Source organism: Podarcis vaucheri (assembly GCF_965113315.1).
Source record: "Podarcis vaucheri genome assembly, chromosome: 9".
NCBI classification, from domain to species: domain Eukaryota; kingdom Metazoa; phylum Chordata; class Lepidosauria; order Squamata; family Lacertidae; genus Podarcis; species Podarcis vaucheri.
Window position 1 is genome coordinate 21,264,304 of NC_138767.1, and position 21,755 is coordinate 21,286,058.

The window sequence follows — 21,755 nt, forward strand, 5'->3', positions numbered from 1 at the left end:
CAGTGCCAAACGGAAGCCCTACTTGTAGCAGAACGGTCAGGAATGCCCTGTAATAGCGCCGATGGGGCTGCATGTAGGATAGAGCTTTCCTACCTGTGAAGTATACAATTCTGGGATAGACAGCCTGACTGGATATGAAACTGTTTCTATGTCAATCACTTTAAAAGTAAGTACAAACACCTTAAATCCAACCCAGAAAAAAATTAGGATAGGGAAACATCAGAATTCATATAGAGCCAGGGTTATGTAATATTGCAGGTATCAACCTAGCCACCACATTTGAGACCCAACTGAAATTTACACACCAGCTTCAAAGGCAGCTCCACAGACAGTGCATTACAGTAATCAAGTAAAGAGGTTGTCGGCACATACTATAGTTCTTAGATTTCTCATTAAAGGATTGTCAATAAACTCTTCTGTTATGGAGAAAATAGCAGACCCCCACATGTTGAGAAAAGAAAATGGTTATGTTCTGAATAAGTACAGTATGTTCATTAGATTTGTTTACAATTAATGTAATATAAGGCTTTTTAAACTAGAAGCTCCAGAATACCAATGCATTTGATGATGGGCTATGGAAATGTACTGGGAACATTTTTACTGTTTCTTTCCCTTGCTTCTGGCTGTGAACATGCATTCAGAATTACTGCAGAATGAATAACAGACTCTCGAAATATAAAGAAATGTCCGTTACCAAGGGATGCTGTGCAATTGCTAGACTTCACAGTATCATATTGACAATTGTGAATGGGGAGTGGGAGGCGCCTATGACTCAATCCCTGGATTTAAAATGCAGTCCACACTGTGAAAATGTATGAGGACCTCCGCCTCTGCATTGTAAGCCTATAGAGTCTGGCATTTAAAATGCCTACGTTGCTTCCCTCTCAGCTCACAATGCACTTGGCACATTCCCTTTTAGCTGGAAACCAAGAGAGCTTTCTATTCAGTTCCTGACACTGCCTCTAAACAAAAGTTACTCAAAACAGAAAATAACAAATAAGAAGTTATCCAAGTTCTAAACTCTGTCTCTGTAGACACACAGAACAAAACAAAAAAGCCAAATCAATAATGTGCTATTGATTGTAGAAAACTGCCTCTCTCTCTCGCTTTTTGGATGATCTTTTTCATTCTTTGTGATAATATATTTCCCCCCTCTTCCTCAGCATTTCTTCTTCGTCCTTGAATTTTAATCTCTTCTTTAAGCTGCCAGTCATCAACACACAGTATTACTGCCCTATTCTCTGAAAGTGTTTTGAATCCACAGTGACTATTTGTTGGCCACAACTGAAAGTGAAGTATGCCACTCATGTTTGGGTTAACTATTCAAGTAGAAACATGCTACAACAAGATCATCAAGCCAAGGATGAACTGGATCAATCCTTTTGTATCACAAATCATCATGCAGACCACATTGTAGTTTTCCCACAAGTAGCAATAAATGCTTGCCTGGCACTTTCCTTACATCCCTTTAGGCAGCAGGCAAAAACATTCCTCTTCTCCCAGGCCTTTGGCTAATGAAACAATCTATGGCCTTTAAAACTGTGGGGTGGTGGTATTGTTATTTTTTGTTGTTATGGTATGTATTTTTGTGTTTTTATATTGTTAACTGCCCTGTGATCTTTGGATGAATGGCAGTACAGAAATTTAATTAATGATAATGATAATGAACTACATAAAAGATTTTCTTCCTTTAGGAAAATTGATACATCTAGATCCAGGCACAGCCCAAAGCAAATTGAGTAGTACCTCCCCGCCACCCCAGGCACAGTTGGGTAAGTTTAGTCTTTGGACTTAATGTTTAAAAGCACTGTATTAGAAACTGGTGTGTATGCTAGAGATCAGGAAAGGCACCATGTGGACCGAAAGGGCACTAGCATGGTTAATAAGCAGAGTCAAATAAACTACAGTAATAGAGGCAAGAAGGCTTCCTTCAAAAAATTATAGTCTTGTCCAAAGGAAGAGAACAAAAAGGAACACAAACTTTGGCCAAAAGAGTGCAAGCAGACAGTATGGTGGTTGAATTTGGAATCCTATACTTACTTGGAAGTAAGCCCTAGTAAACTCAATGAAACATACTACTGGGTAGACATGTACAGGGTTACATTAATACGAAACCAGCCAAATGAAATAAGAAATCTGAACAATGAACTGTCTTCCTGTTTTATGCGAGAGTGTCAGGTTGAACTTTTCTCTGGATACAAAGGGATTTGGTAGATTTTGACTGCAAATTACAACCTTACTAAGCCATCTTCATGTTGGTGTGTTTTGTTTGTTTGTTTTAAAAAAACTCCTCAGTATTTAATGATGTGTTGCTGCGCTACAGATTTGTACATAGCATCAAATCTAAGCAATATTATTTAGCTAGTCCTGAATAAAATCGCTCTTCACACTAGACATAGAAGGAAGAACAGATAATGGTGTTAGCAATTCAACAACAAGAGTACTTTTAACTTTAAAATCTTTAATGAGCACAATTGAATCAGGCTCATTAATTCCAGTGTCCTGGAGTGCCCACACAATTCTGTAAATATAGCCGTTAGGAAAATGCACTACTTTTCTTTCAAGCCGCCATCCCTTTAAAACTAGATTCCGTAGCATCTGGTTCTCTTCTAAGAGCTTGTCCAAACCTTCTTCCCATGGTCCAACATGAGTAGAAAAGCAAAAGCCATCACGCATGGTGTTGCTAAGGAACACTAATTTGCTATGGTCAGCATGACATCTGTGTATTTCCGCTATAAAAATCCAATTCAGATCTTCTACCAGTCATTTAAGAAATGACATTTAAAATTTAGAAGCCTTAAGCACATGCAATTGTTAAGGCAACAAGGGCCCATTCCAAGATACAGTACCTTGCTGCAAGCAGCAAGAGACAAGTGCCATCTCCCCCATTATATGTACAGAAACTGACTGCACTTGCAATTGGAACTTATTTCAGCACTGGCACAATGACACCATCTTCCACTGCATCTGGGGACAGACAGCTAGCTTATGGGCAGGCCATGTGGCACACACAGCTCCAACTTCCAATACCTTTCAGGTTTCCCCCAGACCCCAGCATCTGCTTTCTGAGGTGCCCCATCACTCTGCTTATTGGTAGGCTCAGCCCTGAGTTCCACACATGGGCATCTGTTGGGGGACAGCAAGGCAGAAAGTGGCCCTCCCTGGATGAAGTTTAATTCCCAGGTTTCTTTTTTTGCCTTCTTTTCAAGTAAACTACAGTGTTACCTCGGGTTATACACGCTTCAGGTTACAGACTCCGCTAACCCAGAAATAGTACCTCGGGTTAAGAACTTTGCTTCAGGATGAGAACAGAAATCATGCTCTGGCGGCGCGGCAGCAGTGGGAGGCCCCATTAGCTAAAGTGATGCTTCAGGTTAAGAACAGTTTCAGGTTAAGAATGGACCTCCAGAACGAATTACTGTATTTTTCGCTCTATTAGACGCACCAGACCACGAGACGCACCTAGTTTTTGGAGGAAAACAAGAAAAAAAAAATCTGAATCTCAGAAGCCAGAACAGCAAGAGGGATCGCTGCGCAGTGAAAGCAGCAATCCCTCTTGCTGTTCTGGCTTCTGGGATTGCTGTGCAGCCTGCATTCGCTCCATAAGACGCACACACATTTCCCCTTACTTTTTAGGAGGGGAAAAGTGAGTCTTATAGAGAAAAAAATACGGTAAGTACTTAACCTAAGGTACCACTGTACTCACAACAGTATAACCTGTCCTTGCATAATTCTCTTGAGCTGCAGGGTAGGGAGAAGTGTTGCTTACCACAATGACTTCCACAAGACCAATGCTATCATGCAGTCAGCGCTGTCTTTAGCAGATGTAGCACCGGGGTGCAAATATCCGCCCAGCGCCCCCAAATTACCATGGATGGGGGGGTAAAGCTGCGCACTGCCAGCCATCGGGGGGCGCAACTCTCCCCCATGCCACTGCAGGATAGTAATCCCCGCAGAGGCTTGGCTTGGAAGGGAAGCTGCGCACCCGCCAGCCATATGGTTGGCGGGGCGCAGCTTCTAGCCTAAGCCTCTGTGGGGATCGCTCTCCTTCCGTGGAGGCTTGGGAAGGAAGCTGCACACCCACCAGCCATATAGTTGGCGGGGTGCAGCTGGTGGGTGTGCAGGGAAAGGGGAGGCCACCGGCAAAGCCGCACAGCTCCCCCACTCGCTGGGGTCCCCCTGAGAGGCCAGCGCCCTGATGCGACGCAACACTAAGCCCTATGGGAAAGATGGCTCTGCATGCAGTCACAGCTCAGCCCATTCTGAAGGCTAAAGGTGAGTAACAAAAGTATATCCTTCCACTAAAGCAGAGTTAAAACCCAAGGATGGCTAATATGGCCCCCACGGGTGGCACATTTGCCCTCAGAGACCTTCTATTGTGTCCACAGGGTTCCCTTTCTCCATTTCTATGGTTTGCGAATGTGCCCATAGACCAAAAGGGATATTTGCATTAAAATATCATTAGATGTTTCTTCCCCACGCTCTGCTGACTTAGCCCTGTACCCACAAAGCCTATACAAATAACTAGTTATCACAACACTGCTGATTAGTACTTCATTTGTTAACACTGAGATACTGTGTGATGAATAGAACTGGACAGAGACCCGAGTTCAAATCCCCAACCAAACATTATGGTTGCTGAGTAACCTTGGGCCAGTCACTAGATGATATTTAACACTAGCCCTACATAGAGTAGACCCACTGAGGTTAATGGACATGGCTAACTTAGCTTCATTAATTTCACTTGGTCTGCTCTGAGTAAGATTTAGTTGACTACAACCCATTTTTTCTCTCTCTCTCTTTCAACCTAACGTACTTCACAGAGTTGTTGTGAGGATAAAATGGAGGGAATAACTAGGTAAATTGCCTCCAGCTCCTTGGGAGAAAATAGTTTCTGACCTACCCCCAGAGAGAAAGGCATGTTGTAGCAGCAGACCTCAGGCACGTTCAGATAAATGCCCAATTTGACATTTGCTTGTTCATCACTCAGTGAGTAGAACCAACAAGTGACGACATGTACATGTGAAAGGGTCATCACAGATCAAACATCACAGTAGATCTTTCATCTTGCCCTCAAACACAGTATTTTAAAATAGAGGCTGTTGACACCCATGAGTCATCAAGTGATGTACATATGGTAAAGAATATCTGAATGGTACAATTTATGAATATTTAGATGAGGGGCCTTCTAAGCAGTGCCAGAAGAAGAATCTCCTAGTACCGTATTTTTTGCACCATAACACTCACATTTTTCCTCCTAGAAAGTAAGGGGAAATGTCTGTGCGTGTTATGGAGTGAATGCCTACGGATGACGGGGGGGGGGGGATCTGCTGCAGTCGTGAGCAGAGGATCCATGGTTCCCCTTCCTTCCCTCCTCTGTGGCTCGCTTTGAAACAGCAAAGCGGGAGAAGAGCCAGTGGGGAGGAGAGAGGGACAGAGAGCCTGCTTCTTTAAAGGAGCAAAGCGGGAGAGGAGAGGAGCCGCTTACACTTGTGTAAGTTGGCTCTGTCCAGTTGGCTCCTTTAAAGCAAGCAGGGTCTCTGTCCCTTTTTCCTCCCCACTCAGCTCGCTAAATAGCAGCAAAGTTTTTCAGCGAGCTGGGGAGGAGGGAGAGAAGCAGAGCCTGCTTGCTTTAAAGGAGCAAAGCGGGAGAGGAGAGGAGCCTTCTCCTCTTATACCCCTCTTCTGCATTATTAACAGCATCCTTCTCCACCCACCCCATGCGTGTTCCTTGTCCCTTGAGTGCTTTTCCTTCCCTCCCTACTTAAAACATGGTTACAAAGCACGGATCCACATGGATCCTCAGGATTTTTGCACTGGGTCACCCCAAATTCACCATCAGATCACATAGCATGTCCATGGCTACAGCTTGCACCAAAAAAATCACGCATCCACTGTTGCCTGGGGCCGCAGTGGTGCAAAAACATGGTTACAAAGCACGGATCCACATGGATCCTCAGGATTTTTGCATTGGGCTACCCCAAACTCACTGTCAGATCGCGTGTCTGTGGCCACAGCATGAACCACAAAAATCATACATCCACGGTTTCGTTTAGAATATTTTTTTTTCTTGTTTTCCTCCTCTAAAAACTATGTGCGTGTTATGGTCGGGTGCATGTTATAGAGCGAAAAATACGGTAATTCTCTTGATGACTATTGCATTGAGTGCAGTTATTGCCTCTGGTCTCAGTTATATTACATCCAAAAATAAACAGTTTGGGTTTCCTTTACAGGAAACAAAAGCTTTTAGAGAACACCTCTGAAACTCTTACAACTGTTGCCTTTTTGCAGTATAGTAACGCTGCAGAGAGCTTGCTGGGGAGATCATGCATTAAAAAGAAAGGACTCAAAAATAACTTAAAGGTTTTAATAAGAAAAACAAAAACTCCATTTACACTAAATACATCAACAAACCAACATGACCCAACCACCAACCCATCCCCCAGGGTAATGGGAGAGCTAGGTGCTGCTCCTTATATACTCTACCCAAATGCTGACACGCCTTAATCAAATACAACTCAGCAGCACCTGTTATGTTTCACAGCTGTAAAGCTGGGTCTCGTTATCTTGCTCTGGCCCCTTAAAGACATACACATGGAGTGAAACAATGATGAACCTTTACATTTAAAGAAAAACCATTCAACAACAACACCACATTCATGTGCAATTTAGCTGAAATGAGAATGTAGGCTACTATAAATCTGAACTCTTTTTTAAATCAGAGAGGTAAAGAATTATTCTTTGTAAGGCTATTCAAAAGTGCCACCTCCTATATCTGAGTTGAAAGTTGTGTACCACTGATACATTTGAGCTTCCTATGAATAACTGGATTGCGATCCAAAATATGCTCCAGCACCATTGTGCCTCTAAAGGTGCTCTTTAAAAGTTCTGGCCATCTTTGGCTTTCTGCAAAAGGAAGTAACATGTTATGCTTCATGCCCTGACAGAATCAACTTCACTTTAGAAGGCCTCCTGCAGAGATTACATAACATACATACACAACTTGAGAGTTTATGGAAAGCCAGTAAGTCTTTAAGCATAGATTACGGGAATACAAAAGCAGTAATTCATTCATAAAGAGGAATGAGTCATCCATTGTTCAGAGTTATCTAAATGTATTCAGCCAAGGCCAAACGTGTAATGTTCATGCTTGGCTTGAAAGACAAAAAATATGTCCTTTTTATTATTGTGACACTTCCTAACCTCAATTATGGTTCCTGAGCATGCAAATGAAACTCAACTCATACAAAGTAAGCTTCATCAGAATGGGGAATGTACACCCCCATGGTTTTCAAGGACCACAAAGGGTTTGTTATTTACAACATTGCAATTCTGATTAAAAAGGGGGGTTGGGGGAATTTTCCACTAATGGTTACAGGATGCATGTAAATCTGAAATATTTTCAGAAGTTTGCAAGTACTTGTCAGAATCCTGACAATCCCATATTAATCTCATGTTTTTGATAATCGTGTATGAGTGACTAGCCCTAATATTTGAACTGAGCAGATTTAAAATGTGTATCCTAAAAGATTAAGGCTGCAATCCGTTTACTGGGGAATACGCCCCATTGGATTCAATAGGACTTATTTCTGAGTAGGCATGGATGGGATTGTATAAACTGCTGGTTTAAGGCACTTCAGGTGGTTAATCTTAAACACAGCTACAAAAAGGCAGCATTGATCCAATTCTGTCGCACCCCTTAGCTATCCTGTATTTAGAAATGGGGTGAGCTCATATTAAGGCTGAAAGCTTTCCTGCAGTCTCTTGCTAAGCCTAGCCAGCAGAACCCACTGTGGAACCTGCATGAACATGAGGTTGCACTGTTGCTTGGGTATGTTGACTGCTTTACTATTTCCAGTAGTTGATCAACATTTTAAGAATGCTGCAAGGCTTCCTGAAATACTCTCTTGCTTCTAGAGCTGAGGAATAGCTCAGTTGGTACAGCATGAGACTCTTCATCTCGGGATTGTGGGTTTGAGGCCCCACACTGGGCAAAAGGTTCCTTCATTGCAGGGGGTTCAACTAAATGATCTTTGTGGTCCCTGCCAACTCTACAATTTGGTGATTCTAAGATTCTGGGGGAGTATGGCTGGATCAGAGGTTAGGGATCTGTGGATGCTTCCCAGCCCAGGTGGTATAAAGGAGAGGGGAAATCGAGGAGAGAACTTTTCACACCATTCATATGCCGACCAAAACAATTGGGCAAATCTTTGGCTGTGGCCTTGTAGGATATTTTATATTAACACTGAGCATATCAGGAGCTTTTATTGTTATGGAATGTGGAGGAACCAGGAAAAGAGGTCACCCTCTGAACTGCTTGCTAACTAGCCTCTCATGCCCATTTTCGTGGTTTATTTTTAGAGGGCTCTAGGAACTGCATAATTCATGTAGCAAATGGCTTTGACGCACTTCATAGAAGTCTTCCTATGCACTAAGCAAAAATGATATTGCATGTGCAAACAAATAGTGTTGACAGTCTTCGAGAAATGGTGGAAAATGTTTCAGATAGCACACGTCAAGTGCTCAAAGCAGTTCATGCATATTATCTTAGTCAACCTTACAACAGCTTTGTCTACCTAACAATTGTCAGGTACTATTGTCATCCACCAGAGGGCTGTATTTCTGGTTGAAGTGTGATTTGAACTGGCTTACACGCACACATTCAAAGCTGCTGTGTTGTATGGCAAAATTTGTTGCAGAATTGGTAATAATCCTAGTTTCTGGCGTTCAATATTTGGTAAGGGCTTCAGAGAAGTGATGAAGTCTGAGCATTATGAAATCTTATCTACCATACCTTGTGCACTTCCGGTCTGGTGATTTTCTGTAGGACAATGAAATCGGAGAAGGAAATGTCACTTAGGGTAGTCTGTCTTACAGAAAATGTTAGCTCAAGGCTTCAGGGCATAGTCTGAAGGTACACAGAATCATAGAGCTGGAAGATCAACCAATCCAACCCCCTGCAATGCAAGAATGCAGCAAACATACAGTGGTACCTTGGGTTACATACGCTTCAGGTTACAGACGCTTCAGGTTACAGACTCTGCTAACCCAGAAATAGTGCTTCAGGTTAAGAACTTTGCTTCAGGATGAGAACAGAAATCGTGTTCCGGTGGCGCAGCGGCAGCAGGAGGCCCCATTAGCTAAAGTGGTGCTTCAGGTTAAGAACAGTTTCAGGTTAAGAACGGACCTCCGGAATGAATTAAGTACTTAACCCGAGGTACCACTGTACTGAAGTTAAGATAATCTGAGGCTGTGTATCCACATGCACACACACATGTACTCTGCATCCAGTGTGCTCCCTCCACCGCTTTTGGAAGCAGTGTACACGTGACATTCACCAAAATCCACATCTGTCCTGTAATTTGTTATAAAATACTGCGTTTTGATACATTTCCTCTGAAAACAGCTTCAGTCCAAATCGAGGGGGGAAATGACATAGCTGCATTTTAAGTTTCCCACTTCCTTGCAGAGAATGTCACTGGAGGCATGCCAGGAACCAACAGATTCCACAAGGTGTTGGGAAGCAATTGGCATCAAGCTGGGCTCCTGGTGGGCGGGGCACCTGAGCAGACCTAGGCGAAGACTTTGCCCACCCAGGTCCTCTCCAGGGGAACAGAGGGAGAGCTGTGTTGCACTCTGCCAAAATGTCTTGTCAAGCATTTAGCTCATTCAAAACCAGCCATTTCTTATTCTGTCTGCACCAAAATCAGAATCATTTTCAAGTTTTAAGCTGTAGGAACACACACACACCCCGATTTCTCATTATAATGGCAAAATGTGATTCAGCTCATTCACCTTTAACAACAGGGAATAAATACACTTTCATCTCTTTCTCTACCCTCCCCCTGTCATGTTATTTATTATTTTATTTCTTAAACTTTACACCGCTTGATTGTAAAAAAAACCTCAAAGTGGTTTGCAAAAGGATTATTATTTGGGTACACAGTGCACATGGCATTTCACATAATTTCCTAATCAAGACAAGTCTTTAACCCCACCCCAGGTTCTTACAGTCTTGATTGTACAGAAAATGACAAGGGAAAAGGAGAAATCCAAAGGTAATAAAGGATTAATGTGGACAAATGAAGTCACTGCAAGTAATAGGTTGTCTCTAACCTATTTAAGCAACTGCCTTGCCATGAATACATCAACATAGTATCCATTCTGCTAAATAATATCCAATAATAAATCATTTTTCTGTGTTGTACACACAAGCATGAATATAGAAAATGATTATACTGAATAGAAAATGGTCATACAGTAAGATTGCAGCTATGGTATAAGAGTAACAGAGAGAGAGAGAGAGCGCGCGCTGTGATGCTAATACAGAATTTGCAGTAATGCATTCCCTATACACTGATTCTGACTCTGTAATTTTGTTATAACAACATGCAAGTGGTGATTAACAAGCATAATCTTCATGAGTCCCTGATGTTTGATTGATTGTCAGCCAGGGTCCATGGATTAGCTTAATCACTCTACTCATTTATCAACACTAAGGTGAACATGCAGTTTTGTTTGTGTCCTCTGACTTGCTTCTTTAAGCTACAGCTGAAAATTCAGTTCCAAAATCCTCATCCCAATGCCTAAACAATTCCCCAAAACCTCTTCACGAAGATGCTTCATCTCTGCAACATTCCCAGGTGTTTCTGCAACTAGCTTTGCCTGTTGCCATTTTCCTTGGAAAAGATCCAAGGGCAAGTTGTGGGGTTTGAAAGCTTCCTCTTTTGGCATGTACTTAATTGGAAGCCACAGAGAAACAGTGGAGTATTTTTAAAGCTGGCATTTTGGATGCTCTAAAGTCTTTCATCCTATATCAGCATCAGTCAGGACCGACAGGCCTGAAATCTAAGCCAGCAGGGCGTTAAGAAGCCAGAACTGCCATTAAATGGGCTATGTAATTATTTGTGGAAGAAGGCAAGGCAGTGCATTTCAGTGAATAGAATGCTGAACTTGGATTGGGAAGACTAAGCTAGGAAACTCATTCAGCTGCAAATCTGAGAGTGGCCAAGGGTCAGCCATTGTCTCTTGGCCTAACTAACCTCAAAGACACCTTCTCTCTCTTGGGTGAAGCTACCTTACAGGAGTGCCAGGGTTATAAGATCAGGAAGCCCAATATGTCACATGATGCTGCTTAGAAGAAGAGTGGAATAAAAATGTGTTAGGCAAGCAGATTAAGGACACAGGCTTAACCTTCTATGGTTCTGAAAAGGTCACTGGCAACTGTTTGCACATCTCAATTTTTTTAAAAAACACCTTTTAACTAATTCATATCTAAGCCAAGTTGTATCAACAGTCTGAGGCACAGTCATTTCAAGGACAGCCTTCCCCCACATGAACCTGATTGGGCCCTAAGACTGAACTCAAAAGAAACTGTTCTCTAGACTGTGTCTAAGGTCCATCAGGTTGGTGTACCAGGGACAGAACGAGGCCTTTTTAGTGATGGCCCAACGCCTGTGAAATTATCCTGAAAACTCTGCTTAGCTGCAGTTTTTAAGCAGATAGTAAAAATCACTAAGCTGGACAATTACAAAAAAAACACACCTTTTTAATTCCTTTGTTTAATGAATTCACCAGGATTTGCATTTGTTCTAGTACCTATTTGGATAGCATTTGACATACATTTTAATGATACTTTTTTTAAAAAAAAAGTTAATAATGTTTATAACTTGGTAAGGATAAACAGCATGATAAACACTGTGCTTCCTTTAGTTGCGTTAGACATAACTGTATCTCCACAGATTTTAACCGCTGTGATCTTTAAACTTTTCCCCTCTGAATGGTCTATTCAGTATGCCACATGTTCTCTGATCCATTCATAGATATCTCTATAGAGATAAATTAGCTGCAGTGCAGCTGTCTGATAGCATCAGCAGCCCCAGAAGGCTATGTGACAGACCACTGGACCTAAGAGAATTTGAAGAAATTTCAACATGAACTGATGTCACTGGAACTCAGTGTCGCTATCAGATATGGCACCCACTGGGATGAGCAGATGAATGTGACTTTAGACAAACATAGGGAGACAAGAAAGGAGAATTTCTTTTGAAGCCAGCAACTAATGGCACAAATCAGGACAGTTCAGCTTCAGAGAGCAGCTTCTATCAAGTAATGTACCAATATGCTGTTCTGGTTCAAACAAAACAAAATACTCTAATATGTATACATATGGCAGATAAAATCTTACGATGGACTACAACTGCTTCATCAGAGCTCTGTAACAACCTGAGGCGCCATGAGGCAGACCCAGGATATTGAAAATCCAATACAAACAGGGTGCAGAAACATATTGCATATATAGTGCAAACAGTGCATATTGTCTAATTTCTCCATTAATAAAACTCACTGGGAACCCCAGGGCAATGTGCGGTAGATACTGTACCTGAGGTAGGAAATTTTGCTGCCATTCTAAGGGCAAAAAAAGAGAACCAGCCAGATTCGAAGAGACAAGGATGTTGCTCCAAAGTTGGGTAATAGAGTAGGTAACAGCTATCTACAGTAGTTTCTTATTCCTGTAAACCTGGGTTGGTGTACCCTCCAAAATTCCTCAGGTGAAAATAGGGACATTTCTCACTCCCCCTGCAGAACATTTCCGCCGCCACTACCCCAACAGGACCCAGCACACACACCCTCCACTGAGAAAACCCCTTAAACCTGATTTTATTTTCTTTGGTAGATCTACAAAAAGAAAAACGGGGCAAGATTAGTTGTGGACACAAAAGCATTTTTTAAAAAATATGTCTCCTTGAGCTCTGCTCTGCTCCCACCCAAGGCAGCCCTGCCTTTTGCCTAAACCTCAGAGCCAGCACCTCACATGAGGCTGGGCCTTGCCAGGGGCAGCCTCTCCTCCTAACCCAGTCTTCCAAGAGAGGAGGCTGGCAACGGCAACCATGAAGAGGCCATGGAGGCTGCCTCTGCTGCTGCCACTCAGGGCAAGTGCCAGCTCATCTTCCTCCCCAAGATTGGCACTGGTGGGGGCAATAAGGGCATTCTGGGGTCAAATCAGAAGCTTTGTAATTCTGGAACTTTCCCTGGAAAATAGGGACACTTGGAGGGTATGGGTTGGGGAACCTTTTTCAGTCTGAGGTTATCTTTCCTCATGGGGTTCCAACTGGGACCCACTGGCAGGCAGGACCAGAGGCAAAAAAAGAGTAGAGTGATATATTTATTAACTTTATATAGTAGGCAACATTCCGGCTGCACAAAACCGAGAGGTTTACACACACACACACAACCCTCTCAATAGGATGCAGTCAACTCATAGCTCTTTAATGCATTGTTACCCATGTCTTATTTATGCCCATATATATATTGGTGGGGGGAGGAAGGGGAGAGATGCGGCCAAATTCAACAAATTGTGGCTTTGGGGACATTGAAAACTCAGCAATTCAAAACACCCAGACATGCCTATCCTCTTAACTCCACTTCACTGAATCACAGTTCACCAACTTTACAATTTTAAGACATGTTATTACTGAATCAAGCTTTGCAGAGACTTGCTGTGACAGCACAAAATATTTTTTCTGTTGTACAAAAATATTCCAAGCTGATTATTTCCCCCCCGAAATTCCGGTGGTAATCGCATATATACATATCAGCACAATTTAGGAAAATACATCTTCAGGGGAAGGATATGCATAACGGCTATGTTCAGCAGCGAAAGCAGGACATGACCCACAATTTGGGAACAGTAATCTGTTATACAGTGGCACATATAGCTAAATATGATACATGAAGTCTTACTGATTACAACTGAAATTGAGGCATATGTCTGCCACCAACTTAACATGGATCAGTAGCCACTTCCCAGAAAATCCTGAAACTTGGTACAGTTTTAGCATAGAGAGATGAGAAAATAAGAATAGTCCTGCAGGATCATACCAAAGGCCCATCTGGTGGGATAAATCACCCTCATATAACTAGCATACTTAACTCTAATTAATGTGTGAAGGGGCTAAGACAAGAGTAAGCTGTCCTGCCAGGCTTAGTTACGCCATACCCTTACACCTTGAAAGGTTACCAACTCTTTCTGGTTCTTCTTCTTTCACCATGTGAACCTTACCAGTAAGGAGGTCTAAGCTGGATGCTCCAAGCTTAGACCACATGGCTTTAGCAAGCCATCTTTGTGTTACTATACAAATAATTTAGAAACCTTTTTATGGAACCTAAGTTATACTGCCTTTCTTGTCTTGTGGCTGTATGGGAAAGCATTTGTAAGTAAAGCATTTTTAACTTACCAAACATGTGGGAGCTTTCTATGTTAAAGAAAGTGGGGAACTCTAGAAGCAACTCAGAGGGGGATATTTTAAAGGTTTCCAGGCTTTATTTAGTTGCATGGTTTGTGATTTTAAATCTCTTCTGGGACTCTCTTACCAAAGAGTACTTGCCCCAAACCTGGATCTAGGAATCAGTGAATTCTCCTTTTTATTTTACCAATATTATTTTATCTTGAACCAAATCCAAAAACCAACACATGCAATTCAGCATCCTGTTCTCACAGTGGTCAGCCAGATTCCTATGAAAAGCCCGATAGCAGGACCTGAGAGCAACAGCACGTTCCTCACTTGTGATTCCCAGGAGGTGGTATTCAAAGGAATACTGCCTTCGACAGCAGACTGTCTAGAGCAGGAGTAAGCAACCTAAAGCCCGGGGGCCTGATGCAGCCCAATTGCCTTCTCAATCCGGCCTGCGGACGGTCCGGGAATCAGCGTGTTTTTACATGAGTAGAATGTGTCCTTTTATTTAAAATGCATCTCTGAGTTATTTGTGGGGCAAAGGAATTCGTTCATTTCTTTCCCCAAAATATAGTCCGGCCCACCACATGGTCTGAGGGACGGTGGACCGGCCCACAGCTGAAAAAGGTTGCTGATCCCTGGTCTAGAGCAATGATAGCTAGTAGTCACTGGTAGCCTTAGTCTCCATGAATTTGTATATACTCTTTTTCAGAACAATGTATACACTCTGCTAAGGGGTGGTGGTCTTTGTCCATGGAGTTTTCTTGGCAGGGATACTGAAGTGGCTTGCCGGTTCCTGCTCCAGGTGGATCACGTTTGGTCTCCACTATGAACTGTCCATCTTGGGTGGCCCTGCACGGCATAGCTCATAGCTTCTCTGAGTTATTCAAGCGCCTTCGCCACGGCAAGGCAGTGATCCATGAAGGGGAGTGCCTGGCGTGCTCTGGTCCATGGGGTCACGAAGAGTTGGACATGACTAAACGACTAAACAACAACAAGGGGTGGTGGTGAGTAATTAACATTCTGTGCCAAGCTAGCTCTAAAGCTGCTGTTCCTCTTACGTAACTAAAGTTTCATCTTCATCCACTGCAACTTTTCTGTACCATATATGCCTTAAAAACACTGCTTGGTATTTTATCTTTTTTGTGTTGCCCTTCACTTCTTTGCTATAATTTTGCTGTTGCTTTACCTTGTTCTGTACTTACTAAAAGTACAGTAAAAACTGTTTACAAAAAAATACCTGCACAAAGAAAACAGTTATTTGACCACATATATTTTCTTATTTTTTCATCATTCAGTCTGCTTCAGAAGAGTCATCTGTCAAGCCTCAAATTTAGTTTAGTTGGTTCATTCAATTTATAGATCGCTTCACAATCAAAAGAAGCCTCAGAATGATTTACAGAAGCAATAACACACAAAATATAATACACTATCCTTTAAAGCAATGTGAATACACTAAAAGCGATTATCCACACACAAAAATCACACAACACAAAATATCCACACCCACGCACAAGAATGAGCACCAAAAAAGAGCCACCCAACGCCAGATTGTTAGTGCTAACCAAAGTGTCTGAGACAATAAAAGCATCTTCACCTAGCACTGGCAGAATGACAAGTTGTTGCTAGGAAGCTTCACTGGGGAAAGCATTCCATAGTTGGGGGGCTACCACAGAAAAGGCCTGTTCTCTTGTTGCAACCCTCTGGATATGTCTTGGAGAGGATACAAAGAGAAGCACCTCAGATGTTGATCTCAGGTTCTGAGGAGATTCACAAGGAAAGGTGATCTGGGAGGTACTGAGGTTCCGACCTGTGCAAGGTGTTCTAGGTCAAGGTTTTCTAGTACTTTGAATTGGGCTTGAAAACAAAGTGGAAGTCAATGCAGCACACAAGAACTAGAGATATATGTTCTGACCACCTGTTCCCCATCAGCGGTCTGGCTGCCATCTGCCACACTGATGGCAGTTTTTGAACCACCTTCAAAGGCAGCCCCACATGCAATGCATTGCAGCAGTCTAGTCTAGTGGTTACCAGAGTTTGTGTCAGGTTGGAAACAGTATCAGTGCAATACAGACTGGGATTTAACCTGTGTGCTAGCCTACAGGTTTAGCAAAAGGAGAGGGACGTCAGAAGTTGTCTTACACAAAGCCAGAAGCTTAGTGTAGTCTACCCTGGCATTCACCCTACAGGAGCCTTTCTCAGCCTCATCTGGAGATGCTGAGGAATGAACTGAGAGCTTCTGTATGCAAAGCATGCTCTCCATCTTTCCTAGAGAAATGAAGGGAACAAGCCTAAGCACCAAGGAAGTTTCCTTTTGCCAAAAGGCCAGGGCAGGTCACTCATAAGTGGGGCTTCCTCAATTGGTATGACCTGCTCTTGCTGTCTATACCAGGGTGGATAACCAGTAACCTTTCACTAGTTGTTAGGACTCCCAGTGCCCGGTACCCTCAGACAGCAGCCTCCATTGCAGTTACACAACATTTGGAGGGTCACATAAATTAGCCACCCCTGGGCCATACAACATTGTCCTTGCTAGCACAGAAATCAGATGCAATTTTTTAAAAAAAAGAAAAGAAAAAGAAAGCTGAATTCTCCGGTAGTGAATTGGACTTACTTCCCATCATATGTTTAGCTTAAATTTATACCTACTGGTTTTAAAAAATGTGTTAAAGCAAGATCCTTTCTGCTCACTGTCATCCTCCAGCATTTGTGTCCTGCAACCTTTTGTGCTATTAATGTCCAGAACCATTGTTACCGTATATCAATGCAGCTCAGCAAGCACAGAGTCAGCAGTGTGGGCTTTGATCCTGACACTTTTGATTCTTCCCTGGGAGGAGGGAGGGGGGAACATCGCTCCTACCAGCAATTTCCGTTGCCTGAAGATAAGCATATGAAAACCTGCTGATACAAGCTGTGATCCTCTTGCCACCACCCACACCATAAGTTATCAAGAGAGAAGTGTGGATTTTCAAAGTCATCCTCTCCCACTGGTGTACTGTTACCCGTTCATTTCTGCCCCTTAGGCAAAACTGCACAGATACACAGAGATTATCCGTAATAATACTCAAACACTTACTCTTTTAACTGTACTTCTCTGAGAATGGCAAAGTTTCACACTGACAATAAACAATTGCTCCTCTTATATAATTAATTCATGCAAAAAGAAGATAAGCCACATCACAGAGGAATGGCATCTGGTAATTTATTCAGATAAAGGGTGGTATATAAATTGAATAAATAACAAATTGAACAAATAAAGCACAATTTCCTGGAAACAATGGAGCAGGTTTTCTCTCCTTCCTTTCCTCCATCCCCAAAGCAATTAAAGGTAAAGGTAAAGGTACCCCTGCCCGAACGGGCCAGTCTTGACAGACTCTGGGGTTTGTGCGCCCATCTCACTCAAGAGGCCGGGGGCCAGCGCTGTCCGGAGACACTTCCGGGTCACGTGGCCAGCGTGACAAAGCTGCATCTGGCGAGCCAGCGCAGCACACGGAACGCCGTTTACCTTCCCGCTGGTAAGCGGTACCTATTTATCTACTTGCACCCGGGGGTGCTTTTGAACTGCTAGGTTGGCAGGCGCTGGGACCGAGCAGTGGGAGCGCACCCCGCCGCGGGGATTCGGGCAATTAGGGCGAGTTTAATTATACTAGGAGTGGTATAATTAAATACAGCCTAAGGGACGCGGGTGGCGCTGTGGGTTAAACCACAGAGCCTAGGACTTGCCGATCAGAAGGTCGGCGGTTCGCATCCCTGCGACGGGGTGAGTTCCCGTTGTTTGGTCCCAGCTTCTGCTAACCTAGCAGTTCGAAAGCACAAAGTGCAAGTAGATAAATAGGTGGGAAGGTAAACGGCGTTTCCGTGTGCTGCTCTGGTTCGCCAGAAGCGGCTTAGTCATGCTGGCCACATGACCCGGAAGCTGTCTGCAGGCAAATGCCGGCTCCCTCTGCCAATAAAGCGAGATGAGCGCCGCAACCCCAGAGTCGGTCACGACTGGACCTCTATTTTTTGTCTTTGGCAAACTTCCAGGGGCCACAGAAGCAAAAATGATGTACAAGGACTCCCGAGGGCAGATAGAAAAGCTTGGAGGACCACATTTAGCCCTGGGCCTGGGGTTCTTCTCCCATGAACTATGTGGACATGGGTTGGGAGAGACATACAGAGCAGCCTTATTCCAGATTTGATCTGAATTGAGTGGGGAGGGGGAACCTAGCTGTGTTTTAAGCAGCTAGTGCATACACCCACCCTTAGTAAACTTGGGGAAACTCATTCCTTTTAGGGTCCTTTTAGTTTTCTGGGGTCCCTCACCTGCCAGACACTCCCCCCCCCTTATAGCTGTCTCTGGCCAAACTAGGCTTTCATGACAAATAAGAGCAGGGCTTTTTTTTCACCCGGAACTCAGTTCCAGCACCTCTCAGGTGGGCGCCATTGCCATTATAAAGGGACCAAGGGAGGCATCCCTGTAGAGTTCCAGCACCTCTTTTTCTAGAAAAATAGAACAGTTAATAAACTGTGGCGAGAGAGTGTAGCTGTGGGGAAACAATAGAAGGAAGTGTGTCATGGTTTGTTTGGTTATCAAAACTCTCCTCTGCGTCACAGGCTATCTGTAAATCCTTAATAACCAGAGAGCCTGGGCATCCTCTTTGACTCCTTACACTCTTTGGAAGCAAAAAGCTGATAGATAAACAAAACACTTCCAATAATATTTTAAGCAAGCACGAAAAGAAAGAATGCTGAGGTAATTTTATTCAAGTTCTGCTGATTCAGAGTCCTTTTTTCTTTTAGTCCCTTAGCATTATCGGCAGTTTCATCAACATTTCTTGCCTTGAATAATTTCTTCCAAAGCCGCTTTGCCCTCTCAGTATTTCCTCCACAATAAATGTCTTGTATCAGGCTGCTGGAACAGCTTGACTCAAGCAGAAGGCAGATGCCACTAAATCTAGATCTATGATCAACTATCTTGGGACTGCATGATTCCTTCTTTCCTTTCTACTAAATGTTGAGGCACACAAAAAAAATTGAATTCTTTTTCATCTTAACTGTAGGACCATGTTCAGATGACTTTCTGCTGCTCATTGGGGGATGGGTACGGATGGGAGAGAAATGTGGTTCAGTTTGCAATTAAAGGCAAACTAACCTATTTGCATTTTCTAAAACAACACAAGAACCAAAACACAACCATCCTTCACAATTCACGCTTCTCCAAATTTTACATGCAGTTCTCCAGCCAAGTAATGTGCACATAAAGTGTATATATGAGTGAAAGAGACATGCAAAAAGGCATTTTTAGGGAACACTGCTTTGCAAAAAAATATATATTTTAGGTAAAAACTGAACACCAACCTATAAACATCAGGATAAATTCACACTAAAATGCTTATGAATTCTCATTATGATTAAAAAATAATAATAAATCACAAACTGATGTGGAAATGTAGAGAAACAAATTTAAGACTGGGAAAACAACAAACTGAAATGGACCAATTTGCCACATCCTTAGTGATGGGAGACATTTTAGCTGTTACACATATTTCATGGATGCTCCATTACTGCGGCGTAAACAGATACCAATACTGATTTAGCAAGCCATCAAAAGGCAGTCAAAGAAGGAACCACCCAAACCTTGCGAGGTAACAATGTTGCAGAAACTGATATTTAATGTAGCCCCTTTTTTATTTCAAACAAAATAAACCGTAACATCCTAGCTGTCGACCTACATATACAAAGCTGTTCTGGCAATGCTAACATTCTTCCACTTTATCCACCGTAAATGTTATGAAATCATCTCTCTGTTAAGAAAATTAAATCTCTCTCTGTATGTGTGTTTGCCACTAAAGTATTAATAATTTGCTCCCTCCCTCCTGACAGCTTCTTGGAAACTGTGCTACACAGACAAAATGCTTTCAGAAGCTCTTTAGAGTAAGAGAGGAAAAAAATACAAAACTAAGCCAGGGGTGAGAACTGGTGAAGCTTGGGAACTCACAAAGTATGTGAAAAGAAAATGTCAAAAGGTAAAAAGCAATCACAAGTCACTGTGACCTAGCTATGTTTTAAGTCTGAGTTCCGGGCTCAGCTCAAGGATCAAATAGACAGGAACACTGCTCTCTATTCAGGCTTCTTCTGACAATTTTAACAGAAGGATAGAACTTCAGTGGGGTTATTTATGTCCCTCACCCTGAGAACCACTGTCATCGCCCTGGCTGCAAGGACCACAAGAGGCCCTTGGGCAAGGTTGCTCATATTCAGAATACTACATTAACCAAAAATGGGGGAGGGGTAATGCTTGGCCATTTGTCATTCATCTTTTCAATACAGTGGTACCTCGGGTTACCTACGCTTCAGGTTACATACTCCGCTAACCCAGAAATAGTGCTTCAGGTTAAGAACTTTGCTTCAGGATGAGAACAGTTGTCGTGCTCCAGCGGCGCGGCAGCAGCAGGAGGCCCCATTAGCTAAAGTGGTGCTTCAGGTTAAGAACAGTTTCAGGTTAAGTATGGACCTCCAGAACGAATTAAGTATTTAACCCAAGGTACCACTGTACATGGAAACGAAACTGAAATTATTCTAGAAGGGCCTGACCCTGTGTTGGATTGTGGCACTGATAGGGAAGTTTTTAAATGTTTGGTGTTCTTTTGTGCTTTTAATTCTTTTGGGAGCCGCCCAGAGTGACTAGGGAAACCCAGTCAGATGGGCGGGGTATGAATAATAAAAATAAAAATAATTATTATATGGGTGTTTGGATAGGCGCATGCATATGAGAACGGAACTGAAATGTGTTCTGGGTTGTGTTGTTTCTAAGTTTTATGGTATCTGTACTTGTCTAGTATATAGTTTTTATTAAAGGGGATGAGAAGGCATTTAACTTCCTCTCCAAAGTGATTCTGTTAGATGTCAACTCATGCCCAAATCCAGTTTGATGAAGAACATGGCGATTCACTGTGACCTTTTACATTCCCATGAGCTTTTGTATCAGCTGTTAATAGGGAAAGAACACATTCAAAGGTTCCAATCTCACCTTTTCCACTCTCAGTCCTAAGAAACTTATTTTTAGTCTTCACTTCAGCTCCTTCACAATAGCAAAGCTCATCATTAACAAGCTGTCTCAAACGCTCAGATCTTGCAAAGGAATATTACTTAGGCAGAAATAAGGAGCATAGGTTTATTCCTAGTTTTCTCCCACGGATATTACATTAAATAATGTTGTTTCTCATTTGTTGACATTGTAAAAATTACTAGTTATTACTAGTTATCCTGGAAGGAAAAACTTTGATCTGAACTGAGATCTGATCTGATCTCAGTTCTGGTACTGAAAACAAATTTCTGAGTTGAGATACATCCTGAGAGCTGCCCTGTTCCTTAATTGTAAGTAAAGTATGTCAACCACCATTTCTAAACCACCATATTGCCCTTGGCTTTAGCTGGTGGATCTTCTTTGGGTTCTATGAAAAAAGAAAAGTAGTTCATTCAATGCACACCCCTGCTATATGCCACACAATGAGTATATGCAGAGTATATCCCACTAGG

The 21,755-nt window shown here is 42.6% G+C and overlaps 1 long non-coding RNA gene across 1 annotated transcript; it reads left to right on the forward strand.

Moving 5' to 3' along the window:
- The first annotated feature begins 1,692 nt into the window (after positions 1-1,692).
- Positions 1,693-9,835, forward strand: LOC309541028. The gene is made up of 2 exons (XR_014223620.1): positions 1,693-1,772; positions 9,470-9,835. It is a non-coding gene; the product is annotated as an uncharacterized lncRNA (long non-coding RNA).
- Positions 9,836-21,755: the final 11,920 nt, after the last annotated feature.